The 24,415-nt window shown below is 47.4% G+C and overlaps 1 long non-coding RNA gene across 1 annotated transcript in view; it reads left to right on the top strand.

The window, feature by feature from the left end:
• Positions 1 to 13,842: 13,842 nt before the first annotated feature.
• LOC132658498 (uncharacterized) overlaps positions 13,843 to 24,415 on the top strand; it is a 65,696-nt gene continuing 55,123 nt past the window's right edge. Inside the window, exon 1 of the long non-coding RNA XR_009598202.1 lies at positions 13,843 to 14,299. This is a non-coding gene — a long non-coding RNA (uncharacterized LOC132658498). The remainder of the gene's footprint in view (positions 14,300 to 24,415) is intronic.

The following is a 24,415-nucleotide window of genomic DNA, read 5'->3' as shown; positions in this document are numbered from 1 at the left end:
GTCCCATCACTTCGTGGGAAATAGATGGGGAAACAGTGGAAACAGTGGCTGACTTTATTTTGGGGGGCTCCAAAATCACTGCAGATGGTGATTGCAGCCACTAAAGTAAAAGATGCTTGCTCCTTGGAAAGAAAGTTATGACCAACCTAGACAGCATATTAAAAAGCAGAGACATTACTTTGCAGACTAAGGTCCATCTAGTCAAGGATATGGTTTTCCCAGTGGTCCTGTATGGATGTGAGATTTGGACTGTGAAGAAGGCTGAGTGCCGAAGAATTGATGCTTTTGAAGTGTGGTGTTGGAGAAGACTCTTGAGAGTCCCTTGAACTGCAAGGAGATCCAACCAGTCCATTCTGAAGGAGATCAGCCCTGGGATTTCTTTGGAAGGGATGATGCTAAAGCTGAAGCTCCAGTACTTTGGCCACCTCATGTGAAGAGTTGACTCATTGGGAAAGACTCTGATGCTGGGAGGGATTGGGGCCAGGAGGAGAAGGGGACGACTGAGGATGAGATGGCTGGATGGCATCACGGACCCGATGGACGTGAGTCTGAGTGAACTCCGGGAGATGGTGATGGACAGGGAGGCCTGGCGTGCTGTGATTCATGGGGTTGCAAAGAGTCGGACACGACTGAGCGACTGAACTGAGTGGACAGTACTCAGGAGGCTAGAGATCCCAGGTCCCTTCACCATCTTGCCTTTGTCCCCTAAAATCCCCCAAGTCTAGGTGATCAAGCTTCTGACAGGTGTCGCCTGCCAACAGAGCACTTGCCTGCGCTGCTGGAAGGCTGAGGGCAGGCTTCCTGGTGTGTCAGCTGCCCCCAGCGCTTCGTGGAAGGCAGTGCGAGAGCATCAGTGCACTTGACCGAGAACAAGGCCCTGTCCTCTCAGCTGTAGCCAGCGGGGCCGGCCAACCGGAGGCTTCCTTGAGGGTGAGGAGGAAAGAAAACAGTGGCCCCATTGAGGACCTACCAAGCCAGCTCCCACTTTGGCACCTAAAATGGTCAGTTTTAGCTGATCGGCTTCATTTCGCAACTCGGTTATGTGATTCCCAAGCACTGCCTCTTATCTCTAGAGAGAGGTGTGAAAACAGAGCCCGCTTGGCACAGACTGGCTGCCTACAGGAGGGGCTTTGTGTCAGGCTCAAGGCTGGTAGGGTGGAAGGGACACGGAAGGCTGCCCCCCTAGGCTTCCTGCTCGCACTCTAACATTTTTGCTTTCTTTCATTCACATCAGATCAGACACAAGTTCACTTGCATTAAAAAGTAGACCCTTGGAGGAGGAAATGGCAACCCACTCCAGTATTCTTGCCTGGGAAATCCCATGGACTGAGGAGCCTGGTGGGGTACAGTCGGACCAGGCAGAATCGGACATGATTGAGCACGCACGCACTCAAGTGGCACAGTATTACTAAAGGACGGTGTACAAAAACAGAAAAAAAAAAGAGGAGACCCTGTAAGGGAGAGAGAGGACACTGGACACTCAGGCTACAATATGGGGCTCTGGCCTTGGCCTGGGGTGAACCTGCAGCCCCAAACTAACTGCTCAAATAGCTCATGGACGCCTCCTCCCCAAGGGGTGGTGAGGTTCTCGCACCGCCTCTGGGGAGTGAGAAGCTGGGTGGCGCCCGGCCAGCAGGCTCACAAAGCATCCTTGTTCATGTTCCTTTCGATGCTCCTGTGTGGCTCAGCGGAGCAGAGGAGGGTCTGTTTACGCCACTGGCTCCCGCTGATCCTCCTGGGGGAGGGTGTGACAATGCTGGCCTCTGTCAGTCTCTTGGGTGTGTGGGGAGCGCTGGGCCCGAGAGACTTGAGGGTGTCCTATGAGTCTCCCTGGTTGGGGTGATACTGAGTTACATCCCTGGTGGGTGAGCTCATTCCTGGGCCTCTGAACACAAGTTTCTGACTCGGTCTGGGGGGCAGAGGGGAAAATTCAGTCATCAGATTCATTGAGAAGCCTATGGTTTTCTTGTGATGAGTTGTGATGGGCAGAGTTTCTCAGAGCCAAGTCCCTGGGAAATGACGGGGGGTAGGGGGATGGTTTCAGGAGTTCCTTCAAAATGTCTCTCGCAGGGCCTTTGGGCGGTGAGTGGGAAATGAGAGACTCCAGGCCGCGCTCTCGGACCCGAAGCCATGCACCTTTGCCTGTGCGTGGCGTGACTTCAAGAGTGCGTGCTTGTGCCCCGTCTGTGTGCGCGGAGGCTGCCGCCACCCCGTGTGTGTGTACTTTCTCTGTGAGCCCTGAGAACCGTCTAGAGACATGTCCTGGATGGCTTGGTCTGAGACGTCCCCCGGGCTCTGTGGAGGGAGTTCAAGGTCTGAGGTGGGGGTGGGTCTGGACCCAGGGGCAGATCGGGCGCACCCAGCCTGAAACCCACCTTTCTCCAAAGTCGCTTTACTCATAGCAATGTGGTCTTGTGCTGGAAAACTCCAGCAGTTGTTTTGCTGAAGTTTTAGTTTTCCCCCTCCAGAAACGCTGTGGGCATTTCAGGCCCTTTGACCTGGCTAAAGGGCTTATAAACTGAGTAAAGAGAAGCTAGATCAGAGGTAGAGCCCCAGGTCAGAGAAGACCCCAGGCCAGTGCCCTCGAAGGGCTCAATAGCTGAGTCACTCTTAATCCCCTCCCACTTTCTTCCAGGAACTGGGCTCACCCTGAGGCTCTGCCCTAAGAGGCGCTCCCTGCTACATTCTTACAGGACTTTCAGCACACTCAGGAGTCTGATACAGCTCTTTGCTGATCCTCTTCATCAACAGCGATGTACAACATTGGAGAAGTCAGTGTTTCCTCCAGTGACCTAAAAAGTGTCCTTTCAAGCATTCACATCTTTTTCCCTCAGAGCCTACCTCCCAGCCCAGCAAGGCCCAGCACCCTGCTTAGACATTGCAAGCTCTCCAGTTTGGCGGGGGGGTCCCTCACTGGGTCCCTTTATGCAGAGCTCTGGGACCTCAGCCTACCACCTCATCTCTGGTCAAGGGTCCCTTCAGCCAGGCTCCCCCCCACAGCCAGAGTGGGTTTATGAAATGAAAACTTGCACATCACTCTCTAGTGGAGAAGGATTTGATAATTTCCTGTAGTTTTTGAAAAAAGCCGTCACATGACATTCAGAGTCTTTGAGGATCTGGCAACCCCTTCCCCTTTCCTTATCCCGTGCCACTTGCACGTCAAATTTCGTCAGGTCATCTCTGCTCCATGTTTCTGGCTGTCTTATGCAGTCCTACAGCTCAGACTGACTGTTCTGCTGAGACCAGATCTGCCTTTTCTTCCAGTTTGAGTGAATGAGGGCAGGCATGCCGTCTTATATCTCTTTTTTTAAAAAAAATTATTTTATGTGTTAAATTAGTATTTTATATTCCAGCACCTTACAGAGATGGCAAAATATAGGTGCTCAGTAATTGTCCTCTCAGTCATTTTAAATAGAAATCTTTCAGTATACATTAGATACACCTTCTTAAACAAAGTCTTTTGACAACATGTACTATCTTTGAACTGCTAAATTATTTTTCTAAAAAGGGTATTGTGGAGAAGGGATAGGGCCTGAAGTGCTTGTACTCCAGACCTGGAAAAGAAAAGATTTCCAGAGGGCATTCTTGTATTAACAGCTTTAAACGATAGGTTTGAGTGAAGAATTCTACTCTAGGATTCCATCTTAAGTGCAGTTCTCGGGAACAATGTATTGGAGCAAATGGCTGGTCAAAAGATCCAGGGAAATTGAGAGCACAGAAAACCATGTAACTGTTTATAAGAAGCCTTTGGATTTGCATGTCTACAATGGTGGGATGTCCATGGTATTGGATGAGAAAAAAGTGATTTGGATAAAAGTCTGAACGAGATACTCCTCAAAAATTTGCATGTAGCTTTTTAGTGTCTATAAGAAGAGATCTGGAAGGATACATATCACATGGAAGACCAGGTTCATTCTTGGGAATGGGATACAGAAAAGAGTGGAAGGAATTGTCATTTTTTACTTGCCGTGTTTTGGAGTGGTCTGAGTGCTGGATTACCCCTGCCCACTGAGGGTGCTACAGGGTTAGTGAAAGTGAAGTGAAGTCGCTCAGTCGTGTCCGCCCCCATGGAATGTAGCCTACCAGGCTCTTCCATCCATGGGATTTCCCAGGCAAGAGTACTGGAGTGGATTGCCATTTCCTCAGTGACCTTAAAGCTCTAACATTACTAGCACTAACATGATTGATTTTTCTCTGCCTCTTCTCTGCCTTGGCTGTCTGTGGTCACCAGCCTGCCTTTTTAATTAATCTATTTATTTACTTATGGCTGCACTGGATCTTCATTGGTGCACATGGGCTTTCTCTAGTCACAGCGAGTGAGGCCTACTCTCTAGTTTCGGTGCAGGGTTTCTCATCGCAGTGGCTTCTCTTTTTGCAGAGCTCAGTGCACCTGGCTTAGTTGTGGAATCCTCCTGAACCAGGGATCGAACTCGTGTCCCCTGCACGTGGCAGACAGATTCTTAACCACTGGACCACCAGCGAGATCCTACATTGTGTTTATATAGGGGATTCTAGTAGATGGGGAAGGTTTTCCAAGAAGCAAAGTTGCAGCCCAGCAGTGGATAAGGTGATATTGAAGGAGACCCCTATGGTCAGGGTCTTCCCTGACATGACCTTGAGATGGCTGGTGTGGATCTGAGGCTCAACAGCTTGTGTTCGAGGAGTGTCAGGCTCTATAACAGCACATTGTTCTTGGCAGTTGTGCTATTGGGGAGAAAGAGCTCATGTGCAGGTATATGCTGGGGGAAGAAACAGAAATACCAATTGCCGCCATTCACAAGAGCTCATGTGTCTGCCTTAGACAGGGCGCTTTCTACACACAGCCCCATCTATGCCAAGATTAATTCTCATCCATGCAGCCTGTAGATTAAAATAAAACCTTTCTTTTCCTTCCCTGTGACACAAAAATTAAAGTTCACAGAGAATGAGTGTTAAAAGCAGGTCTGTTGTTGTTGTTCAGTTGCTAAGTCGTGTCCAACTCTTCATGACTCCCTGGACTGTACCCTGCCAGGCTCCTCTGTCCATGAGATTTCCCAGGCAAGAATACTGGAGTGGGTTGCCGTTTCCTCCTTCAGGGGATCGTCCCAACCCAAGGACCGAACTGTATCTCCTGCCTTGGCAGGAGGATTCTTTACCACTGAGCCATCAGGGACCCCAAAGCAGGTCTGGTTGTATCCTGATTTCATGTGTGTTACCACTCCATGGATGGCATCACCGACTCAATGGACATGAGCCTGAGCAAACTCCAGGAGATACTGAAGGAGAGGGAAGCCTGGCTTGCTGCAGTCCATGCAGGTTGCAGAGTTGGACATGACTTAGCAACTGAACAGTAACCACTCCATGGCCTAAGTTCATGAATCCTGGAGGGTAGACAGCAAAAGAACAGAGCTAGTCACTGCAGTCACAATCACATGGGAATTTGGGGGTTTAGGGAAAATGTTGATGTGAAGATGCTATAACACACAGAGGCAGTGCAGTGGGATGGAAAGGGCACTGGCCTCATGGGCTGACAGACTTGGCTCGAATCTTGCTTCTAACTTGATAACAGAAGCAGAAGAGATTAAGAAGAGGTGGCAAGAATACACAGAAGAACTGTACAAAAAAGATCTTCATGACCTGGATAATCACAATGGTGTGATCACTCACCTAGAGCCAGACATCCTGGAATTCGAAGTCAATTCCTTAGGAAGCATCACTAGGAACAAAGCTAGTGGAGATGATGGGATTCCAGTTGAGCTATTTCAAATCCTGAAAGATGATGCTGTGAAAGTACTGCACTCAATATGCCAGCAAATTTGGAAAACTCAGCAGTGGCAACAGGACTGGAAAAGTTCAGTTTTCATTCCAATCCTAAAGAAAGGCAATGCCAAAGAATGTTCAAACTACTGCACAATTGCACTCATCTCACACGCCAGTAAAGTAATGCTCAAAAGTCTCCAAGCCAGGCTTCAGCAATATGTGAACCATGAACTTCCAGATGTTCAAGCTGGTTTTAGAAAAGGCAGAGGAACCAGAGATCAAATTGCCAACATCTGCTGATCATTAAAAAAGCAAGAGAGTTCCAGAAAAACATCTATTTCTGCTTCATTGACTATGCCAAAGCCTTTGATTATGTGCATCACAATAAACTATGGAAAATTCTGAAAGAGATGGGAATACCAGACCCTGACCTGCCTCTTGAGAAACCTATATGTAGGTCAGGAAGCAACAGTTAAAACTGAACATGGAACAACAGACTGGTATATTGTCACCCTGCTTATTTAACTTCTATGCAGAGTACATCATAAGAAACGCTGGGCTGGAAGAAGCACAAGGTGGAATCAAGATTGCTGGGAGAAATATCAATAACCTCAGATATGCAGATGACAGACACCACCCTTATGGCAGAAAGTGAAGAACTAAAGAGCTTCCTGATGAAAGTGAAAAGAAGAGAGTGAAAAAATTGGCTTAAAGCTCAACATTCAGAAAACTAAGATCATGGCATCCGGTCCCATCACTTCATGGCAAATAGATGGGGAAACAGTGGAAACAGTGGCTGACTTTATTTTGGGGGGGCTCCAAAATCACTGCAGATGGTGATTGAAGCCACTAAATTAAAAGATGCTTGCTCCTTGGAAAGAAAGTTATGACCAACCTAGACAGCATATTAAAAAGCAGAGATATTACTTTGTCAACAAATGTCCGTCTAGTCAAGGCTATGGTTTTTCCAGTAGTCATGTATGGATGTGAGAGTTGGACTATAATGAAAGCTGAGTGCTGAAGAATTGATGCTTTTGAACTGTGGTGTTGGAGAAGACCCTTGAGAGTCCCTGGAACTGCAAGGAGATCCAACCAGTCCATCCTAAAGGAAATCAGTCCTGAATGTTCATTGGAAGGACTGATGCTGAAGCTGAAACTCCAATACTTTGACCACCTGATGTGAAGAACTGACTCATTTGAAAAGACCCTGATGTTGGGAAAGATTGAAGGCTGGAGGAGAAGGGGAAAACAGAGGATGAGATGGTTGGATGGCATCACCGACTTGATAGACATGAGTTTGAGTAAACTCCAGGAGCTGGTGATGGACAGGGAACCCTGGTGTGCTGTAGTCCATAGGGTTGCAAAGAGTCGGACACGACTGAGTGATTGAACTGAACTGATAACATGTGGGCCCGTGCTTCTCTGAGCCTCAGTGTACAGGGCTGGCCTACTCAGGGCACTCAGTTCTACCCAACTCGCAGGAAGTCATGTGGATCTGGAGCCTGCTTCCTGCTCTAACACTAACGAGCTAACTGTAATGAGCAGCAGAGCTCCCTGGGCCCTTTCACAGGCAGTGTATCCCCTTTGACCTTCTGAAGGAGCCAGGAAGCTACCTCCTCCTCTCTTTAATCTCCCTGCTTCGGGCAAAAGTTGTTTACACTCAGATCTTTTCTTCCTCACTGCCATTTATACCTCAGACCTCTGGAATCTGGTTTGGACCCACAGCTTGGTATTGAACTGCTCTGGTCAAGGTCACCTAAGACCTGCTTGGGGCAACATCAGATAGATGCTTTTCCGTCCCTGTCATACCTGACTCCACAGTGATATTCTTCTTTTAGGGGCTGGCTCTCCCTCTGGCTATTCCCTGGTGGCTCAGATGGTAAAGAATCTGCCTGCGATGCTGGAGACTTGGGTTCAGTCCCTGGGTCTGGAAGATCCCCTGGAGGAGGACATGGCAACCCACTCCAGTATTCTTGCCTGAAGAATTCCATGGACAGAGGAAGCTGGTGGGCTACAGTCCATGGGATCACAAAGAGTTGGACATGACTGAGCAACTAACGCTTTCTCCCCCTGGCCTGGTTTTCTTGCTGCCTCTCCATCCGCTGCCTCTCCGTCTCCTTCACGGGCTTCTCTTCCCCACTGTCCCTTCCATATAATTATTTCTTGAGTCTGTCCCAGACCCTACCCTGATAACTCCATGTTCCGTAATAGCTAGCTCCAGGACCCACGGATCTCTCTTCACCCAGCAGCAGGAGTCACCTCCAGATCTGACTGGGCCATCCCTCCATCAAACCTACCTTTGGCTCTTAGAATACAGACCACAGTCTTCACTCAACCTGGCCACCAGGTCCTGCCACCAGGCTCTTGACTGCTTTGCATGCCTCATCTTGCCCCAAACCAATTTCCGTCTTAGTTAAAAGATCTCTTCTTAAGGAAGGCTTTTTTTTTTTCCTTTTTTTTTTTCTTCTCCTAAGTAATTATTTATCTGGCTATGCTGGGTCTTAGTTGGGCTTGCCAGATGGCGCTAGTGGTAAAGAACCTGCCTGTCAATGGAGGAGATGTAAAGAGATGTGGGTTCGATCTCTGGATTGGGAAGATCCCCTGGAGGAAGGCATGGCAACCCACTCCAGTATTCTGGCCTGAAGAATCCCATGGACAGAGGAGCCTGGCGGGCTACAGTCCATGGGGTCGCAAAGAGTTGGACATGACTGAAGGGTCTTAGCACACAGGCATGCACCTTAGTTGCAGCTTGCAGGATCTTTAGTTGCAGCATATGAACTCTTAGTTGCAGCATGAAGGATCTAGTTCCCTGACCAGGGATCGAACCCAGGACCCCTGCATTGAGAGTGAGAAGTCTTAGCCATTGGACCACCAGGGAAGTCCAACTCAGGAAGCCTTTTCTGACACCCCACACCAGGCTGGGTCCACCTGGTTGTTTTTCTCCACACCCTGTACCTCTCCTTCCTAGCATTTATCATAACTGTAGCAATTACTTGTGTAATCATTTATTTAATATTTTCAAGTAATTCCCCCCAAATGTAGACTCGTTGAAAGTCGTCCCCATGGGTCCTGTGCATCCCCTAGGCCAGTACCTCTAAGTGCTCTCTCAGTTCAAGCCCTGCCGGTCAGCTCTGTGCCTCCTTCTCTTCCCCAACTGACTGACTGCTCCCTCTCTCACTCATGTCTCCATCCATCCATCCTCCAAACCGCAGACTTATCTTTCCCAACACATACCTTGATCGTATCATCTCCCTACTTAAAAACCCTCCCCTGGCCTCCCACTGCCCCAGATAAAGTTGAGAGTCCACTCCGCTTCTCTCTCCAGGCTCAGTTTTTAAAACTAAGTGCACCCTTGGAGTTCTAAGTTCTGTTGCCTTTAACTAAACTCCCAGTCTTTGTAACTGGTTCTCTCCTCCAGCCAGTTTCACATGTCTTAGCTCTCGTTGCTGAGAATGAAGACCTCCCCACCCACCCACTCACTCACCCATTTGTCCGAATTCTTGGTCACCTTCCCCTGGCTGGGGTTTTTCACCCAGGTGCCTGGTGAAGGAAGGTCCTGTGCACCCCAGTCCCAGGAGAAGCTCAGTGTCTGGGACATGTCTGTTTTCTCTGCTGGGTGGCAAGCTTCTTGCAGGCAGGGCCAGGACTTGCTCAAGCACGATGTCCTCAAGCCTCTAAAACACAGCCTGGCATACAGAGCAGATGCTCAGTAGTGTTTGCTGAGTGAAGACATCCCTGACTTCTCTGGTCTGTGGTTTGCAAGCCACTTGAACACATTCTCTATTATGTATTATTTGGTGGTGTTGGTGTTGGAGGTGGGGGTGAATGAGAGGAAAGTACTTTTCAGGATGCTCATCTCTCTCCTCTATCATTTTATTTTATTTTTTTATTTAGCCAAGTCACACAGCAAGTGGGATCTTAGTTCCCTGACCAAGAATCAGAACTGTGGCCCCTGCATTGAAAACAAGGAGCCTTAGACTCTATATTGCTAGGGAAGTTCCATCTCTAGCTCTCCTTTCAATACGTGCTATTTCTCCTTTTGCTAAGATAAAATGAAATATCCTTCTGCATTCTCTTTCTGCTCTCCTAAGTGTGAGTGCTGGGTGGAAGATGTATAAAACAGCTGCTGTTGTTTTCTGTCCTAGACATCAGGGAAGAGACATGTCCAGGGAGAAGAACACTTTCAATACTTGGGGACTGGATCACAGGGCCTTGGTGCCAATGTGACCTGAACTCTGCAGGTTCTGCCCTGCCCAGCTCACCTCCTAAACTCAGCTTCAGTTTAGCCTCCCCCAAAGTCATCAGCATGCCCCTGCTCTATAGAAGTCATTCTCCACCCAGAGAGTGATGTAGAATCGCCAGGAGGTTAAGAAATACAGGTGTCCTTGGTGTCATTTGGACAAGAATTTCTGGTCTGGGCTGTTGTTGTTGTTCAGTCCCTAGGTCATGTTCTACTCTTTGAGACCCTACGAACTGCAGCATGCCAGGCTTCCCTGTCCTTCACTATCTCCCAGAGTTTGGTTAAACTCATATCTGTTGAGTCGGTGATGCCATCCAACCATCTCATCCTCTGCCATCTTCTTCTCCTTTAGCTCTCAATATTTCCCAACATCAGGGTCTTTTCCAGTGAGTTGGCTCTTTGCATCAGGTGGCCATAGTCCTTCCATGGACTCATTCTAAGGACTCATTGCATCAGTCCTTCCAATGAATATTCAGGGTCGATTTCCTTTAGGATTGACTGATTTGATCTTCTTGCTGTCTGAGGGACTCTCAAGAGTCTTCTTCAGCACTACAATTTGAAAGCATCCATTCTTTGGCACTCAGTCTTCTTTATGGTCCAACTCTCACATCTGTACACATATTGGGTTTGGGTCTGAGTAATTTTCAGAGTGTCCCAGCTACTTCTGATGCACAGCCACTGCCGAGAACCATCACTGAGTCCTCTGCTGCTCCTCCTGACAGAACGTCCTCTCTGCTGGATCCAAGCTCCTCCCTAAAAGGTGCCACTTACTTCATAACTGCTCTCCTGAGGAACCCAAATCCAAATGGTCCTTTCGTGTGATCCTGGATGATGCTCCATTTGGACTACTGTCATGACAGCTCATTATGGTTATTTGGGGTGAAGGTCTCTTCCAGGCCATCAGCTTCTGGACTACCCTTGGTAGCATGGATCAGAATGCCTGGAATACTGTGGGAGTTTAATAACTATTAATTAGACTGAATGCATTGGAAACCTCAGCTGCTTTCAGATTCTGATGGGTTGTCAGAGAGTTAGACTCCTTTCCTCATCCACACTGACTGCAGGAAGTCCAGCTGGACACAAACATGAATTGTAGGATTGTTCTGAAGGTCTTAGAATGCACTTGGAATGGTCCAGGCCAATAAATACGAAGATGCTAAAGTGGCGAAATGAACACGTCTGGCAAAAAGATAGATCAACTGATGAACCTCATAGACTTTATCCTTAAACAAAGGTCTCCTCATGTCCCAATTGCTTTGGCATCTGAAACTTCCTTTTTCAAATGGAGAACCAGCTGTCATACCCTGCACCATTTTCCACTTTATTTATTTTTTAATTTAAATTTAGTTATTTTAATTGGAGGCTAATTACTTTACATTTTCCACTTCAAATGTTCTATCTCAATAGGCTTCTAGCCACTTTGCTATGACCAAGCACTCTTTTCTTTTTTGACTGTGCCATGTGGCTTTCAGAATCTTAGTTCCCTGACTCCAGATCCAATCCAGGCCCTAGCAGTGAAAATGCCGAATGCTAACCACTGGTCTGCCAGGGAAGTCCCTCATGCACATCTTTTAGTGCTGATTCTTTCCTCACACTCTTCCCTGACCTGGAATGGATGCCAAGCCCAGTGAGAAGATCCTATCTCCTAACCAAGGTCAAATTCAAATGTCAGCTCCTGGAGGTTCCCCACCAGAAATAATCTCTTTCTCATCTCTGCTTCTAAAATACTTTTTACTATTTAATCACTCACTCATTCATTCTGTAAATATTTATTAAATGCCAAATATGTGCCAGCTTCCCTTATTTCATTCTATATTATATTTTTGTTTTCTCTTCTTGAGGAAAATGGCTGAATCTTGTTCCTTTTCCTCTCTCCTCTATCATTCATTCTAAGAATAAGACTCTTCATAAGGTCATGCTCAATAAGAATCCAGTTGACCAAATTGGATCTTGTTAACATTCTCAATAATGTGAACTGAGCATGAGTTTTCTTCTGGATAAAAGTCTAGATTGATCTATTTTGATCGATCAAGGCTCTGTAAGCCACAACGTCTATGGAAGGTTAGGAAGTGATTTTAATTTTTTATCTTATATATTTATTTTTAGACTTCCTTGATAGCTCAGTTGGTGAAGAATCTGCCTGCAGTGCAGGAGACCCAGGTTCAATCCCTGGGTTTGAAAGATCCCCTGGAGAAGGAAATGGCAGCCCACTCCAGTATTGTTGCCTGGAAAATCCCATGAACAGAGGAGCCTGGCAGACTACAGTCCATGGGATCCAAAGAGTTGGACATGACTTAGAGACTAAACCACAAACCATATTTATCTTTGTTGAAATACAGTCGATTTTGATCTTCTCAGGTGACTCAGTGGTAAAGAATCCACCTGCCAAGCAGGATCTTGTTCAATCCCTGGGTTGGGAAGATCCCCTGGAGGAGGAAATGGCAACCCACTCCAGTATTCTTGCCTGGAGAATTCTATGGACAGAGGAACCTGGTGGGCTGCAGACCATGGGGTTGCAAAGAGTTGGACACAACTGAATGACTAACACTTTTATGTTAACTGGAGATTTAGAATACAACAAACCCAAGCCCCATGTCCCTTACAAGGTCTGGCCCAAGTTTACAAGGTCAGCTTCTGCCTTTCTCCTTCCCAACTTAGAGAGCGCTTTCAGCTCTCAGGGACTTGTCAAGGACAAGAGAAGAAAAGAGAGGTGCATAGCAAAACTATGACAAAAGCTGGGAGGAATGAAGTTGCTGTGTAGAAGGGTGGCCTTCAGGTGAGTTTGTACAAAACCTAATTTCTGTGGGCAACAGTTTTTACAGAGTCAAGATGAATTGGCATGTTAGTACAAAGATTTTTTTCTTCCTTCTACAAATGATCAAGGAAAATGGATTTTTAAAATGTAAACATTCTCTTGTAGTATTTACAGCTTCTCTAATGTCGGGGGACAAAGGTCTTGGAGTTTAAAGTAAAAAGCAGGCCCAGGGAGATAAGAGTTCTTTTACAGTTTGATTGTAATCTAAATATAACAGGAAAATCACTCTCTACATAAAGCACCGTGATGGATAAATACCTAGGTGAGATTATTGTGTCTTTCCCCCCTTTTCCTTCCTTTTTCTTTCCTATAAGTTTTCTTTGTCTTTGAGAAAGGCCTTTCGTGATGAAGACAAATAGTGGTTGAATGAAAAGCCAGTGTCGGGCTTTGCTGATCGAGGGTTTGGGGAAATGATTTGTTCGGGCAGAGAAGCTAATAGATTAAATGTGAGACCTCAGGGATCACCCAGTTCAATCCTTCATTTTGCACATAAAGCACTGAGGCTAAAGCCTCATCTCATACCATTTCAGAATTCACCTGTGTCAGGAGACATTAAGGAATACACTTATTTTTTCAGCAACGTGGTGCTTAGGAAAGAAATCCTTCAGTCACCTCTGTAATGACCTCTGCTGTCTGCATTGCCTTTGGTAGCAAAGTCAGTCACTGATGGAAATTTCGTTTTTGAGGGAAAATTGTTATCCATCCCAGGCGCCCAGTTTAACATCTAGTGAACTTGGGTTACACTGAGTCTCACAGTGTGGTTAATCCCTCGTGCGTGCATGTTCAGTTGCTCAGTTGTGTCTGACTCTTTTGCGACCCCATGGACTGCAGCCTGCCAGCCTCCTCTGTCCGTGGGATTTCCCAGGGAAGAGTACTAAAGTGGGTTGCCATTTCCGTCTCCAGGGGATCTTCCCAACCCAGGAATTGAACCCACGTCTCCTGCATTGGCAAGCGCTGAGCCAGCTGGGAAGCCCAGTTATTCCATTGGAGGTTATTTCTAGGTTTTGTTCCTGCCCCCTCATTGCCCGAAGTCTCACCCCATGGAAGCGCATTTGGTGAGCCTCACGGGGGTGCTACTGATGCTGCTCGCTTCCAGGGGCTCAGGGCACAAGGCTGTGGGCTCACACATTCCGTGTGACGGGCAGACTTCTGCTCCGGTCGGCTCTGGTGCTGCTGACAGCACTTGGCTCTGTCCACTGGCGCCAGCAGCCAACCTCAGCCTTTGTTAACGCTGTCTGTCGATGGATGGGGCCGGGGGTGGGGGATGTGCGGCACGGAGGCTCCTCTGTGAGACGGGTGAACCCCCTTCAGCCCTGGAACACAGTGGTGAGTTTCTCCATGTTCCCCCAGTGGGCAGAGGGGTCCAGCCATCCTCCCGGCTCCTCGCCTGGACTTCCTATTAGCAGTTCTTTCAGATGTGCTTCCCAACCTGCCTGCCCCCATGGAGCTCTTGGATGACAGTTGCCGTGTCTCATTTATCTCTGAATCCTGGTGTTTAACCCCGGGTGAGTACTTAATAGATGTTTGTTGCAAGAAGTGATGTTAACTGGTCATTTGAGTCTGTGGGAAACAAAACCAAGCCAAACCATGCCTTTCGTTTTGATCACTTATTAGTAAATGGAAATGAACCTGTCCTACTCCAGTGCCAAGGAGTGCTGGAATCACAGCTTCCAGTTAACTATTAATTATATGACAAATGGAAGGGAGTCACTCAACCCCCGTGTGCTTGCCAGTGGCCCCATGATGGCGACTAGACACTCCTCATCTCCAGCAGGCATTGGGAGAAAGTCAATGACCTCAGAGTCATCTTGGATATTGTTGTTGCAGTTGGTAATGTCCAGCTGGCATTGGGTAATGCATAGGTGAAATGCAATGGTTGGTTTAGTCATTCTTGGTTTAACTACCCTCTCCTGTATATACTGTCTGTGTATCTCAAAGAGCTTCTCCCTGCAGGGGAGAGAAAGACTCAACACTTTTCAGTCAAATCTCTTGGTTTCTTAGACACTCTTTTCCAAAGTCTTTTATTGATTATGAAAACACTTACTCATCTCCTGCTTCCTTCTCTATTAACAATCTTCAAAAGATTATCTGGACAAAAGTTTATATCCTCCAAGAGAAACTACTCTTAAAAATATGTGTGTGTGTGTGTAGTAAGTGATGTGTGTTAGTTGCTCAGTCACGTCCCTCTCTTTGTGACCCCATGGACTGTAGCCCACCAGGCTACTCTGTCCATGGGATTCTCCAGGCAAGAATACTGGAGTAGGTAGTCATTCCCTTCTCCAGGGGATCTTCCCAACCCAGGGATCAAACCCGGGTCTCCTGCATTATGGGTGGATTCTTTACTGTCTGAGCCACCAGGGAAGCCCCTAGGCTGCTGGCAGCACTTGGCTGTCAATTAAATATATATATATTTAATATTAGTTATTTTTGGCTGTGCAACATGCAGAATTTTAGTTCCTGGACCAGGGATAGAACCCATGCCCCTGGAGTGGAAGTGCGGAGTCTTAACCACTGGACCTCCAGGGAAGCCCCTGGAGAAACTACTCTGCACCACAGGTATGTCATGTGACGCCAGCAGCCAAACCCACAAATGCGTTCAGAGCCCCAAATGCTTATGTTATCTAAGAAAATAAGCAATGGATACAAAATATATTTCGGAAAACGCACCCCACAGCCCCCTGCAAAATATTACGGGGTGGAGAGCAAATTCTGCCCTTGCCCTCAGGCTTTTGGGAGGGAGACTCAGGCCAGGGGAGGGGGAGGGCTTTATTTGCTCAGCATCCAACGCCAGACCACGCTCGTGACTGACCAAAATGCGCCGTGAATAGCAAGTATATCACAAGGGTTCTCAAATATGAAAGCGGAGCTGGAACAAAGAGCAGGCACCAGCCAGACTTCCTCTGTTAAAGATTATCCAGCGTGTCCCCTGGGTGCCAACATTCCCATAAATCCCAGCAGCTCTATCTCACCTAGGCTCACTTAACGGCTTTGAAACCCTGCCCGGGACCTACTAGCATTCCATCAAGCGACCTCATCACAGGGGAATGAACTTTATCTCTGAGACTGTAAGTGTGTTTGCTTGAAAGATGATTTACCATGCTCAACAATGACCAAATTTTCTAAATTGAACTTGATCTCTTGCTATTAATATCATTATATATCTCACAGTTTCATCTCAAGGACTAGATCAACTCAGGGAGTGTAAATCTCTCTCTAGGTTGGCTTTAAAATGAGTCTACAGGCCGATTCCTAGTTTCGGGGAAGGTTTTTTTGTTTGAGAAGGTGGAAACCCAAACAGCTGCCGGGTCAGTTAAGAAAGTTGGAAGAATCTTCCTCCCAACCTCTGCCCTACCTTCCTCCTTCCAGATCCTAATTCCTTGTCTCTGTGACCTTTGGAAAGTGAGGCTTTCCAAGTCTGTGGTTTATCATAGAGACCACTAGTTTCTCTTTTTCTTTTGTCTAGGACACTAGGAGAAGCCAGTCACTGTCTGTGACTCCACTGAACTCACAGGAGGGCCAGACCCCTTGCCAGTCACTCTCTTTGAAAAAATATTTTATTTATTTTCGGCCAGTCATGCAGTGTGCAGGACCTCATTCCTCGACTAGGGATTAAAACTGTGCCCCTGCCCTGGGAGTGTGGAGTCTTAACCCTTGGGCCACCAGGGAGGTCCCACTCGCCCTCTTAATTGTTCTGTGCCTTTAGTGGCTACTCCAGCGGCTTCTAATCACACAGCCTGATGCCGAGAGGAAAATGGCCCATGCACCTTGCTGAGTAGTGTTCCCTTTGCTGCACCTGCTTTACGGCAAGTACAATCCCATTAAAGAATAAGGGCTAACCCATGAAAATTATTAGAGGACAAATGTAAGATGTAAGGACTTCTCTGATGGCTCAGCAGGTAAAGAATCCACCTGCAATGTAGGAGACACAGGAGATGCAGGTTTGATCCCTGGATCAGGAAGATCCCCTGGAGCAGGAAATGGCAACCCACTCCAGTATTCTTGCTGACCCAGGGATCAAACCTGAGTCTCCTGCTTGACAGACAGGCTCTTTACCTGGCGCCACTGAGCCACCAGGGCAGACCCAGATCTAACATACTGTGTGGCAAAAACAAAAAAGTAAAAACAGAAAAGCTGTGCTTCTGAAATTGGGCAGCAAGCAGATCTTGGGTGAGAGCTGGATTGGAGAACCATGAGGATGCTTCTCAACTCTAAAACATGGTCCCTTCCAGACACACAGCTAGCTGTGAGTGAGCTCTGAATGCCCAACGGATAGTACGTCAACCTGAGGTCACTTACCTTTCTTTAGCTGAGGTCACTTATTACAGGTGGCAGCAAGGCCCGCGGGGTCAGGCACAGCTGGGAAGAGATTCTAACTCCACTCTTATGAGCTCAGATTAATGACTTACATTCTTTATGTGGCATAAGTTGCTCAGTCGTGTCCGACTCTTTGCAACCCCATGGACTGTAGCCCGCCAGGCTCCTCTGTCCATGCAATTCTCCAGGAAAGAATGCTGGAGTGGATTGCCATTTCCTTCTCCAGATCTTCCCAACCCAGGGATTGAACCCAGGTCTCCTGCATTGTCGGCAGCTTCTTTACCATCTGAGCCACCAGAGAAGCCCTTTATAAAGTGGGCCTGATGATGTCCTCTTCCCAGCGTTAATCTGCAGGAAAATATGAGGCAACAGGTGGAATCCTGGGGGCTCCATAAATCGTGGTTTCCTGTTCTCCTTCCTGTTTCCCTCTTCTGGTGGGCTCTCCTTCCTCCTGTCTTTTATTTTGCCTGGCTGCAACTTCCTTTCTCACCTCCCCCCACTCACCCCAAATTGTCCCTGGGCTTCGTTTGAAGGACCCAAGTATGTGTACGGAAAGATTAAGCTGTCCTTCTTATAAAGGAGAAACGTATTCAAAATGGAGCACATCAAAAGTGAACGTAGGTGACAAATGTTTATATTTGGAAAGTGCTTCTGCTTTGATCCTGGTTTCTATTTTTTGAGAGCTTGACAAATGTGCCCTTGGGGCCTTGGCTTCAAACATCTTCAGTCAGCAGAGCACTTTGGAGGAGGTGAACTCATTTGATCCTGTTCCTCCCAGGCCAGGGGATCCTCGGCCACCGGGTAGGCCTCTGCCCGTCTCGGCCTCTGCCCTTCTCCCTGCATGCCGCCCGGAGCCAGTGTGGCCTCGGGGCCACCTGCCTCCTTCAGGTCCAGCTCTCAAGGCTGCAAAGAGCAGATGCTGCGGTGGCCCTGCTCCCTCCTCCAGAGGCTCTGAAGTGTTCTTGCTGTCGTGAATGGCTCCCTGGGTCCTCTGTCTTCCTTCCTCTTCCATGAGGTCATCCTGAACACTTGCCAAACCCCATCTCTTGGGAAGATGATTCCCCAATGGGGAATTCCTCAGGGGTGGATACTGGAGGGACTAAATTTGGGGAAAAGTCTCCCTAGAATTAGAGAAATAAATGGCAGCCCACTCCAGTATTCCTGCCTGGAGAATCTCATGGACAGAGGAGCCCGGTGGGTTATGGTCCATGAAGTCACACTCAGACACGACTGAGCGACTAACACTAACACTGTCTAGAAAATCAGCCACAGGACTGATCATACCCAGGTTTCCTAGACTTTCTGGACAGAATTTATGAACATGTTTTGCCACGTGTTCTTACAGGTAGGTCATAAAACGACACCATGTGTGAGGTGAGCATAACAGAGGTGCTCGCAAGCCCGGGCTGGTTCTCAGTGCCCCTGTCCTGGGGAAGCCATGGCTAGAAGCTCTGAGGAAGATTTTCACTGGAAGGTCTCCTTGTCCACAACATGCTTTCTTTCAGTTCAGATCAATTTCTTCCCACTATCAGACCTTTGCAACGAAAACAGGACACTGAGATGGTATCTGCCATTCCCATCGGGAGAATGTTCAGCGAGTGAGGACAGGACCCACCCTGAGCATTTGCAGCTGATAGACTTCAGTGCCAGGAATCGGTTGTGGGTGAAGGAACGGCTGAGACGCCTAACAGGGGACAGTGAGGCAGCCAAGGGGTTAGCTGGAGCAGGAAGCCCCCACCACTCCAGGCTGGAGGGGCCAAAGAAGGAGCTGGCATTACTTGAGTGCATGACTGGGTCATCTGGCAGAAGCTGGGACCACAGTGAGTCCATCCTGTAGGAGGTGGAGAGGGAGGAGTTGCTTCCTTTACTGACAAAGAGGGAAGTGGGGAGAAAAAAGCTTGTCCTCCTTCGCATTTCCAACTGGAAGCTCTCATGGACCCTTGCTGAACCCAGACAGAAGCCAATGCTTTATTTTTAATTTCTATTTATGTATTTATTTTTGGAATATAATTGCTTTACAACGTTTTGTGAGTTTCTGCTGTACAACCACGTGAATCGGCTGTAAGTATACCCATATCACTTCCTCTGGGGCTTCCCCCCCAGCCACTCACCCCATCCCACCCCTCTAGGTCATCACAGAGCACCAGACGAGCTCCCTCTGCTATACAGCAGCTTCCCACTAGCCACCTATTTCCCACCCAGTGGTGTATACATGTCCGCACTACTCTCCCAGTTCATCCCACCCTCCCCTCCCCTCCCCTTCCCCTTTCCCTGGGTCCACATACCCATTCTCTATGTCTGCGTCTCTATTCCCGCCCCCCCAAATAGGTCCATCTGTACCATTTTTCTGGATTCCACACATATGTGTTAATATGCAATATTTGTTTTTCTCTTTCTGACTTACTTCACTCTGTACGACACACTCTAGGTACATCCACCTCACCACCAGTGACCCAGTTTTGTCTGACAGAAGCCAGTTGACTCAGATCCTGGGAACCACAGCCTGCAGGGCCAACCACTGTCCACACCCATAAGAGTCAAAGCAGAGCAGGGAAGAGCGAGAAGGCACTCTGGCTCACAGGGGTCAGAAGCCTGCTTTGGGACTTCCTCCTTCTTGGAAAACCAGAAAGCCACAGGACAAGGAGAGAAGGCCAAGGTCCTGGAAAGAGCAGGATACGAGATCCTGCCAAGCCTGTGCTAAGTGCGGACAGAGCAACACTCCCTTGGTGGTGGTGGGGAGGGTGTTGCTCAGCAGGCACCAATGTTCTCGCAGAAACACTCTTCCCTAAATAACTTCTCCAGCTCTCTCACTGATGACTGCGACCCACCCCTCTGTTCTCAGAACGGCTGGCTTTGGCAGGTGACATTTCCAAGAATGTTCTGGCTGGGATTAGCAGGTTATGAATTCCCCCAGGAGGTCACTGAGAAATGTGACTTGTGCATGCCTTGATAACTGAGAGGCACGGTTGTTTGGCTTCTTATGGTAAACACTGGGTTGTGGTGACATTTGGGGCATGAGGACACCTTCGATTCTGGGAATCTGCAGTCCCGTCCCCATCTTTTATTTGATCACCCCTATGCAGCCCTATAGGAACTGCCTGCTGTCTAGATGCATCTTGTGTGCGATGCGTGATAATAGAGTTATTGAGAGGTGGCCGGAGTGGGGGCATGGGTTGTTAAGCAACTGTTTGGAAAGGCAGGGTTGCAGAATTTATACTGCTGGGTCACCTTGGGAAAGATGGTCTGCTGCTCTGGACCTTGGTCCTCTCTCTTTGGCAAATGGAGTTATAGATGCTTCCTAATAACGTTGCCACCCTCACACAATTTAGGCTTTCAAACTGTGGTGTTGAAGACTCTTGAGAGTCCATTGGACTGCAAGGAGATCACACCAGGCAAATACAAAGGAAATCAACCCTGAATATTCACTGGAGGAACTGATGCTGAAGCTGAAGCTCCAATATTTGGCCACCTGTTGCAAAGAACTGACTCATTGGAAATGACCCTGATGCTGGGAAAGATTGAAAGCAGGAGGAGAAGGGGATGACAGAGGATGCGATGGTTGGATAGCATCACCGACTCAATTAGCATGAGTTTGAGCAAGCTCTGGGAGTGGTGATGGACAGGGAAGCCAGACATGCTGCAGTCCATGGAGTCACAGAGTTTGACATGACTGAGTGACTGAACTGAACTGAACTGAACTGAAAGCTGGAGAAGAGAAATGCAGGAGAAGCCTGAAGCATCTTGCAGTGCCAGAAAATAAGGAAGCAAAACAAAATGAAACAAAATGATGAGGCACATCAAAGGGACATAAGACCCAATCCAAGAGAGCTCCCAGTGGCCAAAGCTGGAAGAATTTGAGCAATAAAACAATGTAGTATTGGATTGGAATATTCACTGGAAGGGGCTTCCCTCATAGCTCAGTCAGTAAAGAAACTGCCTGTAATGCAGGACACCTGGGTTCGATTCCTGGGTCAGGAAGATACTCTGGAGTAGGAAACGGCAACCCACTCCAGTATTCTCGCCTGGAGAATCCCATAGATAGAGGAGCCTGGCAGGCTACAGTCCATGGAATCGCAAGAGTCAACACAACTTAGCGGCTAAACCACCACCGTTCACTGGGAGGACTGGTGCTGAAGCTGAAGCTCCAATACTTTGGCCACCTGATCTGAAGAGCTGGCACGTTGGGAAGACCCTAATGCTGGGAAAGATTGAAGGCAAAAGGACTTCAAAAAGGCGGCAGAGGATGAAATGGTTGGATGGCATCATTGACTCACTGGACATGAGTTTGAGCCAATTCTGGGAGATAGTAAAGGACAGGGAAGCCTAGAGTGCTGTAGTCTATGGGGTTACAAAGAGTCGGACACGACTCAGCAACTGAACAACAACAAACCACAAATGGGATTATAACCCAAAGCATAAAATAAATATCCCTGTGTCCTTACTAATAGAAATAAATGAGGAGAGAAGGGGCAAATCTTTGTAGAAAAATTCCAAATAATTTATATAGATGCTTCCACTGGGAGGTGGAGCTAAGCTCCCTTCCACATTCCACCTGCAGTGTGGGCTGTGCAGAGTGGCTTGTTTCTGACTTCCTTCCAAAGAGTAGAAGGGGAAGGGAGAGTAACTTCACCATGGAGGAATCTGGCAAACACTACCTTGGCTGGGTGATCAAGGTCAATATCAGCAGCGATAAGTCATGCTGATAGCTTGTAACTTTGATGTGATGTGGTGAGAAGGACGTTTGACTTCTCTGGTGGTCTTACCCACAACCTGTATAACCATAAGAAAATTATCAGATAGACGCAAATGGAGGGACCTTGAGCAAAATACCTGACCAGTGCTCCTCAAAACTGTCAAAGTCATTGGCAAACTAGAAAAGTCTGGTAACCTGTCACAGACCAGAAGAGCCTGAAGAGACGTGACAGTGAAATGCAGCGTGGGATCCTGTCACAGAGCTAAAGAAATCAGAGAAAAAGCAGGAAGTTTGGTTGACAGTAATTCACCAGTGTTGGTTTCTTGGCCGTGGCGTGTGCGTGCTCTGTCGCTCAGTCGTGTCCGACTCTTTGCGACCCCATGGAGCCCGCCAGGCTCCTCTGTCCATGGAATTTTCCAGGCAAGAATACTGGAGTGGGTTGCCATGTCCTTCCTCAAGGGATCTTCTGGACACAGGGATCGAACCAGCATCTCTAATGTCTCCTGCATCGGCAGGTGGGTTCTTTACCATTATTGCCACCTGGGAAGCCCCCTTTAGCCATGGGGATCTTGTTAAAAGGCAGCTTTATAATTCAGGAGCTCTGGGGTGGGGCTGAAAAGTCCATGTCTCTGACAGGCTCCCAGGTGAAGCTGATGCTGCTGAAACACAAATGCTGAGCAGCAAAGTGACAGAGTTTGAGGTTGGTCCTTCATCTTCCAAAGTTCCATCCCCTTTGTGTGAACCACACCTGGAGTGCTCAGTAATACCTATGTTACTGTTATTTGAATTCCCAGTTAGTCAGTGGTTTTTAGTCAATCCTGGCTGCACTTTGGAAACATCTGGAAAGCTTTCAAAAAGCCTTATTCCTGAACTGTGAAATCAGAATTTCTAGGCATTTTTTAAAAATTGAGATTAAAATTTACACAGTATACAGTGAACCATGTTAAAACATAGAAACCAGGAGCTCCCAGCACATTCACAGTATAAGTTCTGAGCCTTTTCCTTGTGTCCCTAAAGAAATTCCGTACCCATTAAGCAGTTACTCCCCATTCCCTCCTGCCCTCAGCTCCCAGCAACCATTCATCTGCTTTCTAAGGATCTGTCTATTCTGGACATTTCATATAAATATAATCATACAAAATGTGAGGGAAAACAAGTTGGTTTCTTAGTTATGACAAAAGTACACAGTGACAGAGGATGTTCACAACAGCGGAACTGGGTGCCAAGTACATGGGAACATTCTGTACCACCTCTGCAACTATTTTGTAAGTCTAAAACCATTTTAGGATCTTCCCTGGTGGTCCAGTGACTCCACTTGCCTAAGCAGGGAACACAGGTTCCATCCCTGCTCTGAGAGGATTTCACATGCGGAGAGGCAACGGAGCCCGTGCATAGCAACTGCTGAAGCCCTAGTGCCCTAGGGCTTAGTGACTTAGCATCCACGTATGCCTGTGCTCGGCAACAGGAGAAGCTACCGCAATGAGAAGCTGACGCACAGCAAGAGAGTAGCCCCAGCTCACCACAACTACAGAAAGCCCACGTGCAGCCATGAAGACCCAGCTCAGCCAAATTAATTAATTGAATTTTAAAAAACACAGATTAAAATTAAAAAAATTTAATGTTTAAATTTTATTTTACAAAAAAAGTTTAAAAAGATGGCTTCCCTTGTGGCTCAGATGTTAAAAGAGTCTGCCTGCAATGCAGGAGACCCCAGTTTGATTCCTGGGTCAGGAAAATCCACTGGAGAAGGGATAGGCTACCCACTCCAGTATTCTTGGACTTCCCTGGTGGCTTAGCTGGTAAAGAATCTGCCTGCAACACGGAAGATCTGGGTTCGACTCCTGGATTGGGAAGATCCCCTGGAGAAGGGAAAGGCTACCCACTCTAGTATTCTGGCCTGGAGAATTCCACGGACTGTATAATCGCAAAGAGTCGGACACGACTGAGCCACTTTCACTTTAAAAAGACGAATACATGCTGCAAAATTCCCCATTGAAGGTGATGAAACTTTCTATGGCGATTTTGACAAAAGGCACTCCACAAGAACAGGTATAAGGAAGAGGCTGACTAGAAAGAATTCCTACACTGAACATCCAATGATTTGGCTCCCATCTCCCTTTATTTGATATTGAAAGTTGTGTTTTTTTCTTGTAGCCTAGAAATTTAACCTGGAAAAGAAAAAAAAACAAAACAAAACAAAATGAAAATACACGGATACAACAACATCTTAATAAAATCTATCCAGAAATTTCAAGTAATTTTTCCTTTAAACATTTTAAAATACCTTTGATAATGGTTAAAGATAAAACTGGGCTTCCCTGGTGGCTCAGCAGTAAAGAATCTGCCTACAAAGGAGGAGCTGCAGGAGACATGGGTCAGGAAGGTTCCCTGGAGGAAGCTAGGACAATCCACTCCAGTATTCTTGCCTGGGAAATCCCGTAGACAGAGAAGCCTGGTGGGCTACAGTCCATGGAGTTGCAAGGAGTTGGACACAACTGAAGTGACTTAGCATTCACATATGCAAAGATATAACTAACCAAGTTTTCCTAGACCCTCATCTCAATAACCATCTTTTATTTTCCTTCTGGGAAGAGGATAAAATATGACAGGAAGA

This window comes from Ovis aries, chromosome 23 (assembly GCF_016772045.2).
Source record: "Ovis aries strain OAR_USU_Benz2616 breed Rambouillet chromosome 23, ARS-UI_Ramb_v3.0, whole genome shotgun sequence".
NCBI classification, from domain to species: Eukaryota; Metazoa; Chordata; class Mammalia; order Artiodactyla; family Bovidae; genus Ovis; species Ovis aries.
The sequence above is the reverse complement of the archived record's forward strand: the minus strand, read 5'-3'. Positions and strand labels throughout refer to the sequence as shown.